At 48.8% G+C, this 21,138-nt stretch overlaps 1 protein-coding gene across 3 annotated transcripts in view; it reads right to left on the bottom strand.

The window, feature by feature from the left end:
* Positions 1–21,138, bottom strand: part of LOC123022331 (BTG3 associated nuclear protein) — a 122,261-nt gene that overhangs the window by 28,475 nt on the left and 72,648 nt on the right. The window lies entirely within an intron of this gene.

Here is a 21,138-nt window from a genome sequence, read left to right as displayed (position 1 = left end):
GGATGCTTCTTGGAACCAGTCGACCCCTAAGCCCTCCCACTCATACCCTTTTATAACTGCAGGGATATTTTCCACTTGCTGGAGAAGGGAAAGGAAGCGGCTCCTCATGAAAGATCGACTCCCTCTGCTACCTAGGCACTCCAAGATTCCTGTTTTTGTTCTGGCGTTCAACAAAGGAACACTTCTATTAGGAGAGAAGTGACACAGTGTGCTGCCTGTGAAATTAAGCCTCTTTTCCCCATTGTGACAATCTACCAAAGGTCAAAAACGTCTTTTTCCTTTTTGCTGCGAAGCAGGGAAGGCACAAGAGGGCCCCATGCAGCAGACAAAAATGGAATCTTTTGACAAAGCAAAATGCAAAACGCACTGGCCATGTCCACTTGTCCTAATATTTTCCTCCTCTGTGCGTCCAAGGAATTATTTATGGGAAGCGTTGTTATAAAAGAGCTATGAAAAACGGGGGTTTTGTTGCCTTTGCAAATAGTGCAAGGACACGAGGTTAAGCATGCCAGCACTCTTACTGGCAGGCAACCGAATCCGTTCTGAACACACAGAATGAAAAGTCTGCTTTGGAAAGAAGGGCCGCTTTTCAGAGGAATTAAGCGCATTCCGGGCAAGGGCTGTTCGGCTTGCCACTTACCTTCGTCAAAGAGTGACCATAGTCTGGCTGTGTCTGGACGACTGGGCTCAGCTTAGCAACTCAGGCATCCACGCCAAGCTGCACTACATTTGAGCCAGGAACCGTGAGCGAGGGCTTCCAAACAAGCCAGGATACAGGAGTCAACTTTAAGCCGTGTCTTCACATCCTAGCTTGTTTGGAAACCATACTCCATGGCTGCCCAGTCGGGACACAACAGAAATCTCAGCTTAATTGAGGCTTGCTACCACATCCATCATCTGGAGACGACCCCCGTGCTCGTTCAAGGTGAGATAAGTAAGGTGAGGCAACTCTCACAGGCCAGTGTTCATCTTGCCGATCGGCGGCAGGCCCTCTTCCAGGTAAGCCCGAGGTGTGAAAGCACACCTAACCTGGAGCGCAGCCCCGGATACCTACTGCTTGTGGCTTCTCTATACTACACTAAGCATCCGCGTCCGCCAGACAAAATCCCTACGGTAGGAAAGTCCGTATGTTAGGATTTGTCCCCCTTATGGCGGGCCCCACACCCCGCCTGCACAGACTCAGCACCACCACAGAAAAAACTTCCAGTCGCCAGGAGTCAAAATAACACATGCACATGTTTGCGTGTTGCAATGAGCATCTAAAATCAATCCTTTCCATATATTCATGGACCCGTTTTTCCCCCAATGGCAGAAATGTTGAGAATGTCTTCCCTCCAGCTCTTCAAAACACTCAGTAAACTAATGAGCCAGAAATGCAGCCATTGGCTTGGAGTTTGGGGGTGCTGGGGCTATGGAGCCCTGATCTTGAACACGATGCCCAGGAATGGATGCCTTAATTAGCACGGAATGGTGCTGCCTTCGGGGGTTTACTTCTTTGGTGTTACTAAGAACCACTCATACATTCCTGCGCAGAAACTTTACAAATGGACTTTGTTTTAACTCAAGGTAATCCAATTTATGGTGACATTTCAGATTTTATTCCTGGGAGAAGTTTTGGGCGGTGGTGGTGGTGGTGTGGGGGGGTGTCTTTCCAAAACCAAACTAGCAAAAACTAATTACGTTCTGTTCAGAACTACAGTGGTCACTCCATTCCTTTGGTCCAGAAAGTTAAGCTTGGATAGTTTACTGTAACGATCAAAATGCAGAAGGAAAAATTAGTTTCCCGTAAAACAATACCGAAGTACAGAAATATTTCGTAAGGCAAACTGATTTTTCCTTTTCGGGAGACCTGAAGTTTTAATTTTACTTTTCCAGCCCAGTCTTTTCAGCCAGAAAAAGGTTCGATGAATACGCTTTCTATTATTATTTATTATATTTTAAGTGCAGCTGCTGAAAGCAACTTTGGGGCATTCCAAAGAGCGGCATGGCATTCCTATCTGGCTTTGGGGGCTGCGTTATAGCGGATCTCACCGGCGAACTGCACCCTTACGTTCAGGGACAGCACTTTGACTGACTCTGTTTGGTCTACATCACCGGATGCTTTCCTTGGAACTGAGACAGGTAGGGATTTTGAAGTCAACAAGATTAATTTGAAAGCACAAAATTCTGAGCAATCATTCTGGCACGAAGTTGGAGCACTCCAGCCCAAGCTGTCCTTCCTCTGGCCAGCTTATTACCATCACAGAAAGTTAATCGGAGCCAGCAGAATTCTTAAAATATTTATAATTTATTCTGACTTGGGGTAATTTATTGTTTCAAGGATGAGGGGCCAACAAAACTCTGGGCCAAGAAGGGAACGGTCCCTGGGGAGCCGCTCTCTGTCCTTCCCCACCGGATCGAACAGGAGCCCTAGAAAAGCAGGTCCCTGTGGCACAACCCCCAGGCCTTGCAAAGGGGCTGGAGCGGAAGCCGTTCCCGGTGGGCGGATTCCCAGGGGCCGCTCTGCATGTTAATGGAAGCCACGGGATCACACCCACTCCACCGCAAGCTCACAGGGAGAGGACACGGAAGGATGCTGGAGCCGACGGCAGCTCTCTGGAGTACGTCTTCATGATAAACGTGCTTGTAACGACTCCAGCCTGCAGCAGACCGAACAACGGGGCTTCGGGGATATGAGATCGGAAGTCAGCTCGTGCGCCACCCCCAGGCTCTGGCTGAAGGAGGGGACCACAGGGGATGCTAGCAAGAGCAGCAGCTCAGCCTCGGTACTGATGGGCCAGGAAGCCTGTGCGTGACCTCCACGCAGACGCTTCCAGGGTTACTGCACTCAAGCAGCCTCGCCAGGCTGCCCCTCGTTCGCCGGTCCCACCGTCTCCATGCAGCACGGTAAACACTGGGTCTGGCAAGGCGGTGGAATGAGCATGCCGGCCCAGAACATGCTTTACGGCACAAAAACATCCCGCGTTTCTGTGACTCGTGAGGTGGCCCTCAGAACTGGACACGCAAACGGCCATTCTCAGCAGTTAAACGAGAAGATTCAAAATAAACCCACCGAAATCCACTAATCCAAGACAAATATGATTATGAGAAGGACGTCCCTGCAGAGCTTTCTTCGGCCACCTTAATTGTTCCGTGGGGTAGAAACAACCGCTCGTGTTGACATGGCAGCTGGACGCCAACCCGGCAACCCAGCAGGCCACCGACTTTAGGCACACTTAAGAATGGCTTCTCATGTGAACACCCTGCTGTCTCTCATGACATACTTTGCCGAGACCAGCTTATTTGCAAAGTAAAAATATTTGCACAACTTTTGGGCTGCAACTCTGACCTGAAGAAATATTGTTATAGTGAAAATGTTTGAATTTCCATGGGCTTTGCTGCTACTAAACCTGCAAAGCAAGGGCTGTTGCAAGTTTCCTGGTTTCCACTGCAGACAAGCTACCAGGTCCTAGGCGAGTTCCCAGGCTCCAGGCATCCTCTCCTTTCCCTCAGAGCTGACCATGGGAATAGCACGTGCTCTTAAATGTTTTGTATACCCTTTCTCTTCCCACCTTCCCTTATTTTCGAGATCAGATTCATGAACCTGGGCAGAGAAAGGATTGCAACCGTTTAATCCATGCTCATTGACCAACGGAGGGCTTGCCCAGTCATTCCAGGCTGGAAAAAGTCATTTTTCTGGATCTACAACTGTCTACCATAGATGTGTCTACTTGCTGATGGTGGCTATAAAGCCCAGCAATGGACAAGCTGTTCCCCAGGACACGCAGCCCTCGGCTTGACTGCATGAAACACCTCGTATCAAAACTCCTCTGCAAGCGACCCAGTTTGACAAGCCTCTCTGACTGCGCCCCACTGGGTGGGAGGAAAATGGGAGAGAAAGAAGGTGGTGTCAGAAAGAAAGGGACGAGCAAATGGCTGCAGGAGAGCAAGGGCTGCCCCTGCTCTGGGTGCTGGCTTTGCACGTCTGAAAGGCAGAGACAGCGGCAGGACGCGGGGAAGGGTGCGGAGCAGCGCGCAGCCCCTGGGATGGGGAAGAGTCCCCCACGTCTCCATGGTGGCCTGCACCCCACTTCGGCCGGCTCTGCGCAATCCAATTGGCGCCGTGGGGATGGGTGAAGTGCAAGACAAGAGCTCAGGAGGTGGGTGGGTGGCGGCACCGGTGGCCGCGTGCCACTCCCGTGGCTCGCCTTGGCTACGGTCTTGGGGACTAACCTTGCGGTAACCTTCGGCACGCCACAGTGATAAATCGAAGCAGCTTGGCAGTCAGAAGCCTCTTCAAGCTGGGCATTCAAAAATCAGACCAGCAGCTCACGGAAAGTCAGCTTTTGGAAGACATTAGAACAATATATTAAACCATTCCTTTCTCTCCCCGTCTTTGCTTATTCAGGAGTTCAGCAAACCCAGCTGGATCACCGACTGTCATCAAAGAAGGCTTCTAAGGCCAGCCAGCAGCCGATGCCAATTGTCTAAAAATAAGCGAAGACTTTGCTGCCGGAGGATAATTTCTAGGACCTCGCAATGGATAGTAGCTTTTAAAAAATTCTCTGGAGGAATGGGATGCTCTGATTAAAGGCCACACATTTGTCTCAAAGCAGCACTTTGATTTCTGTAAATGTAACAACACAAGCAATTGTCTCGGTCATATCTCCGTACAGTTTAGATGTCAGATTAAAATGCACGTCAGATAGGAGGACACATGGAACGGAGAATGGAGCCCAGCCAGTCCCAATGGCAGTAGGAAGGCGCATCGCCCTGCGGCATCGCATGGAACGGGAAATGGGGCTTCCTGGCGCTGTCACCGACCGGCCGTGGACACCAGTGGCAGGCGATATAGTGAAGGTGCGCCCTGCCCCATTCTGCGATTCGATGCGCACCTGGGCAGAGCCACTGGCGGGGGGGGGGGGGGCACACACATCATCAGGAAACCGCTGCTGTCATGCTGTTGGGATGACCTGTGCTTTTAAAGCCGGGCTTGAGTGACATTACGCAGACTATTTGATTTATTTTTGCCGATCTCTTCCCCTGCCGTTCCTTCAAAAGCTGTGAATGCTTGTCCCTGGGGTGGGGGTCCCAGATTAAAGTGCTAGAGCCATTACTTATATGGCAAACTGACACATGCCGGCCCAGTTCACACAATCAGATCGACCTGCGGTGGGTGAAATAGTTCGCAGGCACCCGTTCCAGAAAAAAACACCCCCAACTCATAGCTTGTCATGTCACGAGAAGCCAGTGAGTGTGGCCAATTGTTGTCGGCGTGGTTAACAAATCACCCACGACCCATAGGTTGCTTTAGGGCTGTGGGCAGTTTGTTGACCATAGCAACAAGCCACTCTTGCTGGGCTCACTCAACACAGCCAGATATGGGCTGGAGGGGAGTGAGGGTTGGCTTCTAGAACAGCCATCCTTCGGTGCCCACAAACTGTAATTTAAGCCACTGAGGATTAATTCCTTGGTGTGAACCAGACACTGATCGGTACCATCTCCTGCCGTTTCACACGTTCAGCTCATTGGCTGAGGACTACTTCTTTGATCACTTGGTTTTAGGGCCATGTAGACTGGGTTCACACAATAGGATAAACCCTCTCAAAGCTGTGCATGAGCTGGGTGTGGGTTCTCAAGTGAACCATGGTCTCATGCTGAAATGGAGGTTGCCATGCTGTCTGGACTCGGCAGCACAACCCATGCATTTCTGTTGGTTTATGAATTATGGCTTGTTCATAGGTAAGGAACCATGATTTCCCGCTGTTCAGACAACAGTAGTTTTCCATTTTTCAACAACAACCCATGCTTCAATGTTAACCCACACTCAACCTTTACTCAGCCTTGAGTGTGGGCTATCCTGTGTGAACCCAGCCAATATATCAGCTATGAAGAACTGGTAATTGTACATAATACATTTCCATTCAAGTGCTTACAGTCAGGGGCCTGAAATTTATTCCTTTCATGCCTTGTGAAGCCAACTGCTTAGTCTCCAAAATAATTTTGGGCCTGCAGACATTCTATTTATAGTCTCTTTTTTAACTTATTGTACTTTATGACAGATAACCTCAAGAAAAGACCCAGACTTCTCTCCAAAAGAATCCTTCACTGAAATCTGTCCAAACTGTGGAAGCAAAGGACAAGTCAAAACCATTTTCTTTCAAGGCAAATGTCTAGACAGTGCAAGGGGAGTGTGCTATGTGCTAAATACATAATTTTAAACACATATTTCTGTTTTACACACACACACTCTCTCTCTCTGCCTCTCTCTTACCGATACAGTCATGCAAAATCAGAAAGGACCACCTCTCAGGGACAGGACAGAAGTCTTTTGCTAGGCTGGCGTATCTAGTTAAACAGGTAAGGCAGCAGGTGTGCGCAGGGGGTGGGGGGTGGGGAGAAAGTCTGCATGAGAACCTGAAGAACCACTGCGAGTCAAGGTAGGCGATGCCAAGCCAGAAGGACAAGTAGCCCGGCCAGGGAGAAGGCAGCTTCCTCGCCCCGAGGCAACTGCGGACCCCGAAATAGTGCGATGGGCCACGGCAGCTCGGCCTGTTCTCCGGGCCCGCTCAGGTCCTGTTCCAAACACAGATCTGGGGGGCACCAGGTTGGGGAGGGTGGCATCACAGGGCGCAAGCGTGTACGCCGCGAGCCTTTCGTGGCACTGGGAACTGGTCCTGGAAGGCCAGACAGAGCCGTCCGTTCTTCTCAGGGACACAGTGAAGCTCTCTGTTACGGCCGGGTGTGTCTGTCTCAAGGCCTGGGCACGGCATTCTGGGATCCTTCACGGTGAAGGGTGGATTATAAGTACACTTCATCTGCTGGAAGGTCACATCCAGACAGACGTAGGTGCTTTGGAAACCGTTGGACTGGATTACTGCAAGTGCGTTTTCCTTCCAGGCAGGCTAAAAATATGGCACTGTCGGAAAGTGTTGCCACTGGATTGCCTCCGACGTCTCGCATGCAGAAAGCTGGCCTGGCCCGCTGTTCAGTTCTGCTCAGAGACGCCGGGTTGGGCATCTTGGGCAGCACTGCAAATGTCCACCAGTTCTGGGCCCTCCCCACACAGTTTCCACTCACTTTTGTCCCGCAACTCAGTCTCGGCTCCCGGAGGATTGCTTTATGCTCTAGGCTCTCTCCAGAACCGAGCCAAATGCAAACTGCCGAGGCGAGAAGCGAACATCGCGGGGGTGGGGGTGAGAGAGAGGAGGGGGAACTGACGTGGGGAAGCCCATCCATCAGATATGCAGCGTTCCCAGAAAGGGGAGGAAGGGGACAGGAAGAGGCCTTTGCCAAGGCGGTTGAGAGCGAAGCGCAGACTTCTCCAACCCGCCCCCGGTCAGCCCAGCTTATCTGCTTCGAGGCTCATGGAAATCAAGGCCTATCGATACATGGATTTGTTGAAGGCAGCCCCCAAGCACCCACCCCTCTGGAGAAAATGTGCATGGGGGACAGCCAGGGATCCACCCCTGCAGTGCGGGGCATTGTTAAGAGCTGCGGGCACGGCCTTAACAGCACGCTGAGCTCGGACCATCAGCACAGCCTGCCTGGGAGAGCTTCAGATCATGAGAAAGTCCTGCTGGAGGATACAGCAAAGCTGAGCCCCAGGTGGGAGCGACGCCTGCCCCTGGAGTTTGACAGATGCTTCTGGTGTTCTTGGGGCCCTTGGCAGTGTGCCGCTGCGATGATGATGTCCTGATGCCCCCCATCTTGGGGATCAGGCAGGGAGAAGACTCCTCGCATGACCTGAAAACACAGTGCTGCAACGTCCCAACTGCTGGAACTCAAAACTGGGCCAAGAACCACTGGCCGGTTTGCCTGTGCAAAGTATACGTCCTAGGAACTCCTCGTTTGGACTGCATCTTGGATGAACTTTCAGTTCTGCCGCCGGAGTGAAAGACTTCCTTGCTACTCCATTAAAGGAAGCTAGAACCCGTTCTGCCGTTCCACAGGTGTGAAAGACTGCAGCTTGCTCAACGCAACAGCAAGCACCGCATGAGAGGAGCATGCGAGCAAGAGGAGCGGGAAAGATAAGAGGACACGAGCTCATCCGTCGCTTTGGCTCCTGTTTCCCGTTAAGCAGTCCTGAATTTCAGAAAAAGAAAGGAGGCACACACGTCCTCCACCCCCAGGGCTAAATGCTGCGTCACTCGCAGTCTTCCATACGGAGGCTGCCTGCTCCCACAAGCCTGCAGGCAGCGGGAATCGCCAGCCACGCCGACGATGAGAACGTGCATGCGGTAACTCCCAGCCTGGCTGGGGGAACATGTGAGATGCTGGCAACCACCGAGCTGTCTCTGTTTATACTCTTGGGCAATCCCTCACAAGCTCCGAGCAGCTCAGCCACTTAGCACAGTTTGATGACTAAGTCCTGCTGCAGAGACAAGACCATGGACGGCTGGCTGGAACATCACGGTCTGGAGAGGACAACACTCAGTAAATATATTTCACTGGCACAACATACTGTTGATCGAGAGATACTGGCTATCTGGAGAGCCTTTCGCCAATGCAACGGCTGAACCACCCCCTCCGGTCTGGGAAATTTCAGTGGCAAAATGACATCTGATCTTGACGAAAAGCAAACATGTCAATGTGATGGACACAGCGTTCAGTCCTGAAGACAGGCCCTCTTAATTTCAATTGTACTTGGTAGGAATGGAATTGCAGCGTGGACATAATCTGAAAGCACACATTTCTGTCCCAGGGAAGGAGGCCTTCCCTACGATCTGTGCTAGAAGGGCTGCTGCACACGGACAGAGGGACTCGTGCCATCACCTGGATCCCTGCCCACTCTAGGCACCTAGGAAAGGTACAAAAGGTTAAAACAGGAAGAGGCGGGTGACGGAAGGCTGATGGCACAGCTGTTCTGCATACTGGCCCCACTTTTATGAAACGCGCTGCTGAGACAAATATATTCATGTTCTACTGAAGAAAGTAATTGAAGAACACAATTTGAACCTGGTTTGCACTAGTTTTCTCGAAGCTGTGTGAGGCTTTTAGGTTTTGGGTCAATGTATAACATGGGTGTCCCCATGGATCGCACTGCTGCAGAACTGCATTTTAAAGTTACTGGCCAAACCAGCCTTCCCCAAGCTGGAAAATACTGCGAGCTGTAGTCCAGTGCAACTGGAGGGCACTGGGTTGAGGAAGCCTGGTTTTAATTGCTCATCATCAGTCCAAGTTCTTTGAGAGGGTTATGATACGAATGCGGCATCGTATCGCATTCATACCACGTGCAACAAAAAGTGTATCTCAAACAACTTCTCCTGGGCAAAAACAATGGGAACACTCACTTCCGAGAGAAGTGATAAGGTGCTGCAGACACTCTCTGTCTCTGCTTTTGGTCTCTGTCTCTGTTGATCCATCTATGCTGTTAGGAGAATGGATTAAAAGAGGTCCCTGCTTCATGCTAATTGGCAAGGTCAAATTCACTGAAATGGTAAGCAGTTGCTCTTTGGTGCAACACAGTCACAACAACACAAGTGCTTCAAACACACCAGAACAAATTAGCAGCCTCTTGCTCTCTCGCGCCCGCTCTCTCTGAAGGGGTTTCAGACTCATTATACCAAAACGACCCTTTGCTTGTGGCAGAACATCTGAAAACAGCACGTTTCCTTGCCAACTGCCGGGCAGCTCTGTTGGAAACGCGGTGCCCTTCACCTCCATTCTCTCGTAAAGCGGTGGAGGCCCCAGCAGACGTCAGGCAGGGGCATTTGGCACCAGCCTGACCCGCACTTTATAAGAACACCCACCGAGCGAGTCGGAGATGGAAGAGGGCAGGATCCCTGCAATCAAACCCAGATTTGCTGCTGGTTGATGTGACCCATGGTGGTAGGTGGCAGGCCATGGATTGGCTGGGGCCTCATGAAGAGCTAAGCGCATATCTAAGTCTGGGCCAGGCAACCACAGTTTTATAAGGAGAATAAAGAGCGGGGATGGAAATGTTTCCATATTCGTGCTGCCTAGGCAGAATCTTGCCTGACACCCTTGCTGCCAGTCAGAGTCAGCAAAACTGGGCTAGATGGCAGCAGCACTGCCACTTACACCCAGGCGACAGTGAACCATTGCCGAGAAAGAGACACTCCGGGCCAAAGAATTAAAAATTTCTACTGGAGACCTGCAGGAATGCACTATTTTTGGCAAATCGAGTGGCTGCACCAACCTGGACAAAAAGCTGAATGAAACCTGTGAGCTTTGAGAAATCTCAGACAGCAGAGGAGAGATGGGCTGGGCTGCAAGCAGACTGTCGCTCGTCAAGGTTTCCCGTGGGGGTATTGGCCCCACTCACCCTGCCACAGAGTTTTGTCAAAACACTCCACCAAAACATCACCCAGTCTTGGACAACAAAATCAGGGCGAGCAGGGCAGGAGGTAGCAAGTCCTCCCTTTCTTCTATTGCACAGCGGCTGCTCTTTAATCACAGATATTTGCCATGTTTCAAATGCACCAGGGGAAGAGCAGGGAAACCTCGCACCAGCGTGATCTGTAAAACTGTAATTATTAAATGCGCTGTGTGGTGCCGAGAGGAGCAGAGCAGCCATAAATACCCTGCAAGGAAAATAATGTCACTTTGCCCTCTTTTGACCAAATTAAAAAACAGCACTGCAGTGGTAGGGAAAATCACTCCAGCAAACAACAAACAGCCAATTAATTTGATCCCAAGCGTGTCTGCCTTGGCAAAGGATTTTAAAACCGGTGCCTATCTTCCCTCTCAAGACAAGTGTGTTCCCCATTTGCAGAATGCTCTATTATATTTTAATTAATGCAGAGATTTCCTGCTTCTCCTGTAGCCTCCCCCACCGGCACACAAAAAACCTCCCGGCTGTTTCACGAGAAATGAAGATATAAAAGAACCACTGGAGTCTCTCGGCTCCTTCAGGACTTGTGGCTTGGAGTTCAGCAATTAAACAGGAGAATATAAATTCATCAGAATACAAGTCAATGTCCTTCCTAGCAGGTATATTTGAATGGTTTCCTCTGGCTCCTTCAACTCCTCCAGCTGATGCTCAGGGACACGCAGGTCACGCCTGAGCCCACGCTCCTTCCTTCACTTGCACGCAGACACACCCAGACAGTGCACAAGCACAAGGCCTGTGTGCGTCAGGGAGCGTGTGTGCTCACACAGCCTGCACCGATGTTGCCCGATGGATTCATCTGCTGCGAACCGAACCCCACGGACCCGCAGCCCCGGTGTGCCTTCAGCCCAGGGAATCAACGCTGCCTAAGGGACGACGCCTCCCCTCCTTCCAGGGCGGCGCCAGCCTCCCCTGGTCTGCCCAGAGCAACGAGCGCATCGCGTGTTAGCGAGCCTCCAGGAGCGGCCGTGGGCGCCGGCAGCTATTTTGAACATGCAGAGGGGGTCAAGTTGCACAAGGTCAAGCGGCGGGGCATCTGGGCAGGCGAGACCTCCTTCGTCGGACTCGCCAACCTACTTGGCCCTCAGAGAACCACCCTGTGCAGCCCCCATGCGGCATATTCAAAATGGTGGCCAGCACGCACTAAGCTTCCCCAGGACAAACTGATGCCCGGTTGCATCCTGTGAACCAACCCGATGCTCCACCACCTGCCCTGTGCGTCGGACGTTGCCCGTCTTTCCCAGGTTTATGTCCAGCATGTCACACAGGAAAAAAGGTCACTCCAAATTCGGAGGTGCCGTGGGGGCCACAGGTGGCCCACGAGCCACATGTTCCCCGCCCCTGGCATGGGCCCAACAGCAGAGGCAGCTGGGAACAAAGAGGCAGAAGGTGGGACGCCAGGGACTCGTTTTTCTGAATGGGCAAAATGAGGTAACAATTGGCCAAGTGTTTAAAAGTGTTAAGGCTGAGCTCTCATCAGATAATCAAAGAATCACAAATGAAGAGCTTTAAAAAAAGGAGAAAGTGAGAGAGAGAAGAATTATTTCCATAGATTAGGGACAGATTTCCCTAGAAAGATAGCTTTGTAATCCTTGCAGTTCTGCACAGAGGAAAGAGGGGGGTTTTTTATTACAACAAAAAAATGTAATGAGATGAAGTCTAGGCGCAGACACCACCTTTGACGGCAAAGAAAATTATTTTCCCTTCATTTTAAAAGATTACCCTGTCTTATCACATCTCTCCTTATTAAGTTTACAGCAATATTAAAACAAGATTTGGGTGAATAAAGAACATAATATACTCCAAGTAAAGAACAGATCCTTTAAAGCGCTGTAAATACTCTCGGCTGCGTGAAAGGAATTTTAATGGAGCAGCCTATTCTCTTAGGAGAACGCCAAAAGGATGACAAAGGAATTATCTGTTTCCAGAAAGCTCATTATACAGCCATCAGAGACTAGTTTGGGGATTTTGTCACTCCGAAGCTCCACCCAAACAAGCCACCTGCAGGATATGGGTTTGGCATTTCCAGGGGACGGTCCACGTGGGCCCGGAGTGGCACAGGTGCGCCCATGCACATGGCTGAACCCAAGGGGATCTCTCATTCCAAGCAGGTAGAGAAGCCCTCCGCTCAACATGCATCGCTTCGCACATGCGTGTCTGACACCAAGGGAAGGACGGCAGGTCTTCGAAGGAGGCCATGACGGTTTAGACCTGTCAGGTGAGCTCATCCAGGCTGGCCTCTGTCCTTTCAGAGGGTTTGTAGCAATATGCTGGGAACTCCTGCCTCAGAAAGCTTGGCTCAGGGGTTGGCAACCGTGAGCCTTCCAGATCTTTTGGACTGCAGTTCCCATAATTCTAGGCCACTGACCTTGTTGAATGGGGCTCAGGAGAGCTGTAGGTCATACGGTCTTGGATGATGCATTATAATGACATTATGGTAACACGGCTAGTAACAGAGGGGAGAAGAAATGAAGTGATGATAAGAGTTCAAGGTTATTTCCACATTTTAAAAAATTACAAATACTTTCTCAAAGTTCTTGCTATCACTGAAGCCATTTTTGTTACAAAAAGCAAACCACAGGATGGTGTCAGCAAAGATCCAAATATTTTTGAAAGATTAAAAAGGCATTAAAAATAGCCACTGAAATTGCTGAGTGCAGTTAAATTAATGGGTAGGACTATCAACAACAATAAAAAAGTTAGATTAGAAACATTTGGTTCTTTCTGGAATCCAAGAAAGGGAGGATGGCGGCAAGATCATACCACGCTTCAAGTGATAAAGAGCATTATAAAAATTGTTCCTGGGGTAATGATAGAAGCATCAATTTTGGAGAAGGAAAATGAAGGAAAATATCACATAAATATGTACGAAAGCTGCAGGGGTGAAAATGCAGCACCCTAATCTAGGAATGCTGCACCAGAGTTCTAAAAAGAGAGAAAACTCAGAGCTGATATTCACTGCCCCAGCCTTCCCCGGCCTGATACTTTCCAAATATTTTAGGCTAGAAGGTCCCGCATTCCTCATAACTGGCCGTGTTATTTGCGGCCGACACAAGTTGAAAGGCTCCGTATCAGGGACTGAAAGCTCCACCGGTGGTCTTTGCTATAAGGTCTCCTCTTCAGGATAGGTGAGCTGCTTACCTTCTTGCTACCATAGCACAAACGTAGGTCGAAATGGGGGAGTGGGGGGGGGGCAGGGAGAGAACGAGGCTCAGTGAAGTGACAGCTTCTTAATAACTTGTGAATGTTTTAAAAATTATAACCCGTCCTGCACTTTCAGGATGGAGCTGGCTATGCATACAAATTATGTGGCGGTGGTGTTTTGACAACTCGTTGATTAAATTAATGAACTGAAACCTGTTCCCTCAGATTAAAAAGGCAATTCAGTTAACTCATCCTTGTATTTGAAACTGATTTTAATATTCTTAAGAGAAGAATATTGCAGATGGAAAGAATAACACTGCAGATGGAAAGAACCTTCTTTAAAAGGACCGTTCCCCTTGAAATAGTTTGTCCCTGTGGTGGCACACTCGCCTGTCATCCAAAACAAACTCTGCGCAGTATCCAGTGTTGCCACATGAGCACAAATCCCCCCTAACCAGCACTACATCTTTAGCGCTTGCTTGGCAAAAGGAAAAGGTGGAGATCTGCCGCCAAAGTTTGGTGGCAAAGCACACGGGGGAAACTTGGTTGCAAGATGCTTTTTCCTTCTGGTGAGCAAGGAATAATCAGATTCTCCTAAAATTGGTTTACGCTACCACAACATCATTAGTGTTAGCACTGCAACAGTACTGGATGCTACTTGTGGTATGTTTCTTTCTTCAGACCCTTCTCCCGCATATGTTCACTAATGCAAGTCTAACTGGTTTATTAATTGGCCAATGAGACTTCATATGGCTGGGTAATATCTTTCTTCAATTAGGTGACAAGCTTGCAAAAAAGTTAGCATTGAGCACACTTGGTTCCCACAGCAACCCAAGAGATTTAGCACCCAGCTTAAACACGGAAGCATCCTTTGATTTCCAAGGGGCTTTGATCCCACTTACTTTGGCTTGTGCCTGGTGGACACCATATTAAATATGCTTTGCAACCTGTACTCGGAACTGAAGGGCAGACTGATTCCTGAGTTACGGAAAGCCCAAAAGTTTATTATTTATTTATTTGGAGTTTTTGCATGCCGTCCCATTCGCAAGCGCCTCGGGACGGCTTCCAAAAGTTGACCTTCCCTTGAATACCGGCACCTGCAAAGTGTAGGTCACACTCCATTCTTGGAACCAGAACAATCACAGTATTACATGCTTCCCCAGTAAAGCATGAAAAATGTTCCACATCGCCATCCCATTCAATCGCCTGCGGCAAGCATTTTTCATCCGACCTTCTACCACAGGCCACAGCACGGCACCCAGAACTGCTATTCCAAAGCAGGAACTCAACTGAAACACGGTGTTTTCCTCGCCTTCTCTGCCATGACAAATACTGCACGGAAGGGGAAATTTTTAGAAAATTCCTTACTGGGGAGAAACGCATACATTTGAGATGGCTTTCCATTTTTTGAAACCTGTACCCGTGTTGTTGTAACGTGAGTGCAGACATGGCTGGGGAGGGTTTTATAAACATGCACCGAACACGGCTGCAGCAACTGAGAAAACGCTGGCGCTCAGCACTGCCCCCCCCCCCCCCCCGCAGCAGCTACCCCAGCTTTTTTACGCAGAAAAATGAGCTCCGTGGGATTTAATCCCAATCACAAGCATGCCTAGGACAGTTAATTCAGGTTTGGGAAGAAAAGGAACCGGTTTGTTCTTACTAATGCTACTGTGCAACCCCTATTTAGTTAGCTGGGACAGGATACAGGGTCCCCATACCCATTTAGAAGAAAGTTAGCACTGCAGCTTGTTACATAACACCACCATTCTATGACCCTGGTTAAGTCTATTTTTTTAACCCCAGGCCTACCACCCATAGTGCAAGCATGTTATAGCTAGCTTATGAGAACCTGAGGTTAATAATTACTGTAATATACAGCCCGCAAGAGCGTCGGATTATTTCATGAATGGATTGCCTCGGTCTGGACTCCACCTGATGCATTCCATACGGTCCAGTCATAAGAGGGAAGACACACATTTCTTGCTTCAATTAAGTTATCCTGTTCCATATGTGAAAGGCATTTATTTTGGCAACATGTACAATTATTTGCACTGATTAATGGGTTAAACGATGAACCATCAACTGAAAATACTGAATTTTAGGGAGCTGTATGCTAGGCAATGCGGCGCATATTTACGAAGAAATACACCTCACTGTGTTCTGCGGGAAATCCCAGTTCAGAGGCAGGTGAAGGACATGGGGCTTCTCGTAAGAAGGACTTTCCGCATTCACTGAAATGCTCATGTGCAAATGTTTAGGCAAACTTGAAACCTTCCCCAGCTCTGAAGTGAAGGGAGAAGCTGCGACTTGAACAAGGAAGGATTTTTATTGCAAAACCCAAGGAAATTCCTGTTCAGATCATTCTGTCTCAAGAACGGAGCAGTAAAACAGCTCCCTATTTTGGGAAGATGAGAACCAATGAAGTTTGTTTATGTTTAAAAACACACACACACTACAAAGCACTTCCCATGAAAACAGTTCTCTCCACTAACCCCACAATTTCTATTTGATGATATTTCTAAAAACAAGGGAAAATCCAGCAAGACCTGCTTACAATAATTGATCAACCAATTGCCCGTTATGATGCTAATTTCTCTTTTTTTAATTCATTTTTTAAAAGGCAAATGGTTTCTAATTTCCAGCTGCACAGCATCTAGTTTCTCATTTTGTTGTTCTTCTTCTAACAATCTTGTTTGTTTCTCTGCATTGATTATTCAAAGCAGATGTGCCGAAAAAGGAAAACAGCTTTTTTCAGGCTGCTATGCAGCTGCTGCAGAAGTTCAAGATTTTGTATGAAAGAAAGAAGGAAGGAAGGAAGGAAGGAAGGAAGGAAGGAAGGAAGGAAGGAAGGAAAGAAGGAAAGAAAGCCAGCCAGCCAGCCCTTTTTCAGTGATGTAGCTGAGACAAACACCTTCCCAAAGTCTCCGTCTTCATATCACGACTTAGCTCACAAAGATGCCCAGTATCTGCAATTCACATTTCCTCTGCCTTTCTTCAAAGTTTTAGGAAAGTGTCCAACAAAGATTTCACCATCTTTGCCCTCTGTTGGTCTCATGCAGGGAAGAAACGGCCCAGAAGAGATTCCAGAGGTATGGGCTCTTTATACTATAAAGAGCTTTAGCATGGATGCTACGACAGCCCAAAACGTAAGAAACATTAGAACATTCCTACATCGCAATAAAACGTGATCTCCTGGAGTGAGTGTCAAGAGATTATTTAAAAAATAAATACTGCTGACTTGGACTGCATTTGAAGTACCCACCTAACTGGGTCCTGACAAGAAACCAAACTGGTGCAGTCAAAAGGCCAATTAAAACTATTACATGTGTGTCTTTAGTAACATTATCTTTTAAAATCGACAGCGCCTGTTTTCTCCCTTCTTTTTCTAAACCACCCCAAGAACATGACCAAGGAAGTAACAACCTTTTGAAGCCGAAACTGTGCAGTACATCAGAGCTGCACTGAATTTCCACATATTTCTTGCATGGAAATTTGTGCGCTTGATGAGAATGAATCTTCCACTGAACAGATACGAAAATTTCATGACACTATGAAGTCTTTCTCTGTTTTTTATCCAACTCCTGGAAGTGTGCCAGAACTCATCAGCTTTCGCACCATTCTTCAGTGTGTGTCTAGGGCTCTCTGGACCTTTCACAGCACGATTCCAAGTGCTGGTTGCTTTAGGCTGAGTAAGACCCTGACCCATCTCTTCCAGTGCTGTCAGCACTGACTGGCAGCAATGGCTCAGCAGAGCCAAAGGCAGGAGACCGCTCAGGAGAGGCCAGCGGTGCTCTGGAATGCCTCCCCACTGAAGATCTGCGACGCATTATGAGGCTCCGAAAATGCCGCTTAGTTTGGCTGCATCTTCAGCTTTGAATATTGTGTTGCTTCCCTGTTTTATTCCTGGATTTCCTCCTTTGGGATTATTCTCCTAGTGTTTCCTGGTTAAATGTAACTGTGCGTATGTGTGTGGATCCCTCCACTTGCTTGGTCTACAATTCCCATCAGCCCCAACCATTGGCCATTTGGCCTGGGGCTCATGGGAACTGTAGCCCAAAAGTATCTAGAGTGACAGGGGACTGAGAAGGATGGTTTTGATACTGGCTTTATTTGTTTCGATCCTTTCAGACACTTTGCAGGCCTTTGTCTAAAACACTAATCACAACCAAAACAAACAAACAAAAAGCATTAACAAAAATATACACTAAAATATAGAAATATTTTGAAAAGGTTCTCCGTTACATCTGGAGCGTATTCAAATTCTGAAAAAGACAAACAAGGAAAAAACATAGTCCAGGGGGAAAAAATCCCAGCTGCAGAACACCCTGTGAGAAAAAATGGGGCTGGGGAAAATGTCAGGCAGGGCCTGAAAATGCCAGGGTGGCACTTAGGAATTAAAAGCATTTGCTCAGACCTATGCATGTAAAAATGTGGCGCTCTCGCCAAGGGATTAGTACTTTTCTCCCATTTCTGAAAAGAATGCATTTCTGCGCCCTATTCAAACCTCACTGTGCGACAGCTGCTGTTTGGGTACAGGGAAGATGAAGATGATGGTGAAGATGAATAATTTCATCTCTGTACTGCCCCACAACTGAAACTAGAAGAGGGATGTGCTTTTTCATTTTCTGTCCTTTAGACCCACTCCTGTCAGGGGTTCTGGGCAGCTTCATCCCGAACACTCATTTCACGCATCTTCTGTGCAAACATTCTCCCTTGGCTCATCCATAAAGTTCAGGAAACTGCAACTGTTGGCTGAGTTTCACAAAGCAGCGCAACACATTTCAGAAAAGCCGTGTTAGGTTTTTCAGCATACGGGCCGGAACAGGAGAAGTCAAGTAACAACAAGAAGACACATCAGGAGAATATGCAAATGGTGTTGCACTAAAACAGACTGGATTATTTTATCCCTGTAGGGCTATATACTTGCTCCTGGAAGCTGTATGCGAATACATAAACGGAAGAATAAAACCATTTTGATGCAGAAAGCTATTTCAACGAGACAGATGAAATCTGTTTGCGTTTTCTTCCTTTCTGAACCAGGGAGAACGTCCCCAGCCTGTTCATTGCTTATATTAAGCACTGCCAGTCTCACAGTTCAGCCAAACAGCACGGAAGAGAGCGAGTGGTGAGGGGCTGCAGCATTTGCGCTTCGCGGCCGTTGCAACAAGCCTTGGGTCACTCGAGATCTCGGCTGGGTTCCACCCAATTAGGTGGCCCTGCCTATCCTAACAAAAGGTGGTACGTGAAAAGAGAAATTTGGAGGAAAGAAAGGGGACATATACCATGAAAAATGAGTATTCCAATCGAGTTGCTCTGAGACTTTCCCATGAAAAGCTGGCTCTCTCTGCAAACAAGCCACTTTGCCTCTTGCCATAAGGTAATTAGAAATAAACAGTCTCCAGATCGCATTGTGCAGGGACTGGCAGAGACGGCCGTCTTCCTCGCAGGGCCCCTTGCTTGCCTTCAGACTTCCCCTAAGGCGCACACATTGTCCTCCGGGAGAGAGCACAGTGCGGTGTTCCAGGGAGGGCTGTGAGATCACCGAACGCACGAGCTCATTCGCGTTGTGCTTTACGCACGGAGCAGGAGCCGGCGTGCTGCGGGCAGCAGATGGGAAGAGCAGATGTGGCCTACCCAGCCCTGTCGTGGGGCAGGGAGAGCCAGAGGTCACGAAGTGACCCGTCGGGGACTCTGGTTCAGCTGGGTGCGGCTCCTGCGGAGGCCCAACTGAAGCAGGGAAAAGGTGCCGAAGGGCCCGTCGCGGTCGCATCCGTCACAACCGCACCTGTTCCGGCGATGCTTCCACAGGGGATGTTCCCAAAGCAGATGATGATAGCAGTGATGGTGGTGGTAATTTTACCCCTTGATAGCTGGAGCCTGTTTGATTCTGGCCTCCTTTCAAGAGCGACAGAGACCTGTGAAACGTGTGCCTGCATTTTCCAATTCTAAAACAAGGAGTCGACATTCTGAGAGCAGAACACGGAGATTCTGCAACCAGCCGTCGCCACAACCAACGTTGGCACCATCATCACCACCACCACCACCATTATCACCCTCCTCCTCCTCCTCCTCCTCCTATGCTGTCCAATAGCTGGCACTCTCTCCCTGACATTTTCTCCACAGGACAACAGCTTCCCCTTTATGATTTACAGAAAGCCGGAATTTGAACGAAGCATCCAAGCAGGCTGGAAAATCCACTGTTTTTAGCCAAATGATATTTTTCTCGTGTTACGTTAAATATTTCTGCATTGGAGGAGCTGGACTGGGGCTGGGATGCACAAAGGAAAGGGCAGGGGAAAGGAGAGAAAGGCCCTGATTAACGTGCAGAACACTGGGGCCTTATCTCTGCACGCCTTGTGTAGGATGAACGCATCCAGCATCTTCGGGGACCTCCCTGAAGTTCAGTGCGAGAAGGAAGACGTGGGGCCGGGGAGGGCTGGTCAGGAGTGGGAGAGAAGCCGAGGGTCAGATGAGAGCAAAGGCAGACAGATGAGGAAACCTCTGGGAATCTACACCTTTTGCCAAGAACTAAACCCTTCCATTGTTCTGAGCTCTTGTATATACTCCATTAGTTAAAATAGAATGTTTAATTATTTTTCCAGTTTGGTATTCCTATTAAACGTGCACTGAAATACGAAACGCCAAGCTAATAGAAGACATGTGGAGGTAGAGAGAGTTCTTTTTGGCAGGATTCTGTTGGTTCCATGGATTATCATGCCAGAAAAGCAAGACCGAAATCCAATGCAACTACCAGGACAAAAAATGCAAAAGGGTGGGGAGGCACCGGGGGGGGGGGGGACATCACGGGTGCCATAGAGCAAGGGACGCGGATGCCGGGTGGCCTTGGGAACCAGGCAGAACACAATTCCCAGGTAAGACTTGCCAACAGACTGATTGTGTGCCCCGGAGACCACTTCCCACAACACAGTTTGATCGACCAGAGTCAAGGGACTTTGCAATATCGATTGACTGACTGCATTTTTATACCACCTAATAGCCAAAGCTCTCTGGGTGGGTCGCAACAATTTAAAGCACATAAAATGTCACGTACAGTTTGCATCCGGATGTTTATTTTAAATTGCGCAACATTTCAAGTGCCCGTGGCATAGTGAGGCAATGTAGAAATCTTTCTAAGAAATAATGGGCACCTAATGGCCCCGTGGGCCGGTCTTCCATAACCCAGCACTCTCCAGATATTTTGGATGACAAGTCTCAGCATCCTTGATTACTGGCTATGCTGGCTGCAGCTGATGGGAACTGAAGTCCAAAACCCCTGGTTGCTGCCAAAGGGCTGTGGTAGACTACTATTGCTTGGGAAAAACTCACAGGGACATGGGGTTGGAGAATGACCAGGGCGCTCATTGTACAGTATCAAGGCCCTGACCTACGGCATATAAAACAGCAACAAGAGCATGTGCAGAGTGTCTCGCGATCAGTCACCCCAACCTGCCCTTTTCACAACGATGATTAAGTCAAGCGTCAGTCATGCTCTTAGCACCGCCCAACCCCAGCTCTGCAAAACTGGTCGGCCACATCTGACAACCAAGGATAAGAAAAGAGGAATCTCCTTTCCCGTGAGCATAATGATGACGAAAGCCAAAACTCAAGGGAGCTTTAAGATAAGCTTGCACAAAAATGTCAGGTCAGCATGTTTGTGACAT

The sequence above is a fragment of the Varanus komodoensis genome, unplaced genomic scaffold (assembly GCF_004798865.1).
Source record: "Varanus komodoensis strain SLA01 unplaced genomic scaffold, ASM479886v1 scaffold19, whole genome shotgun sequence".
Taxonomy (NCBI): Eukaryota; Metazoa; Chordata; class Lepidosauria; order Squamata; family Varanidae; genus Varanus; species Varanus komodoensis.
Note: the sequence above shows the minus strand (reverse complement) of the source record. Positions and strands in the feature narration are given on the sequence as shown.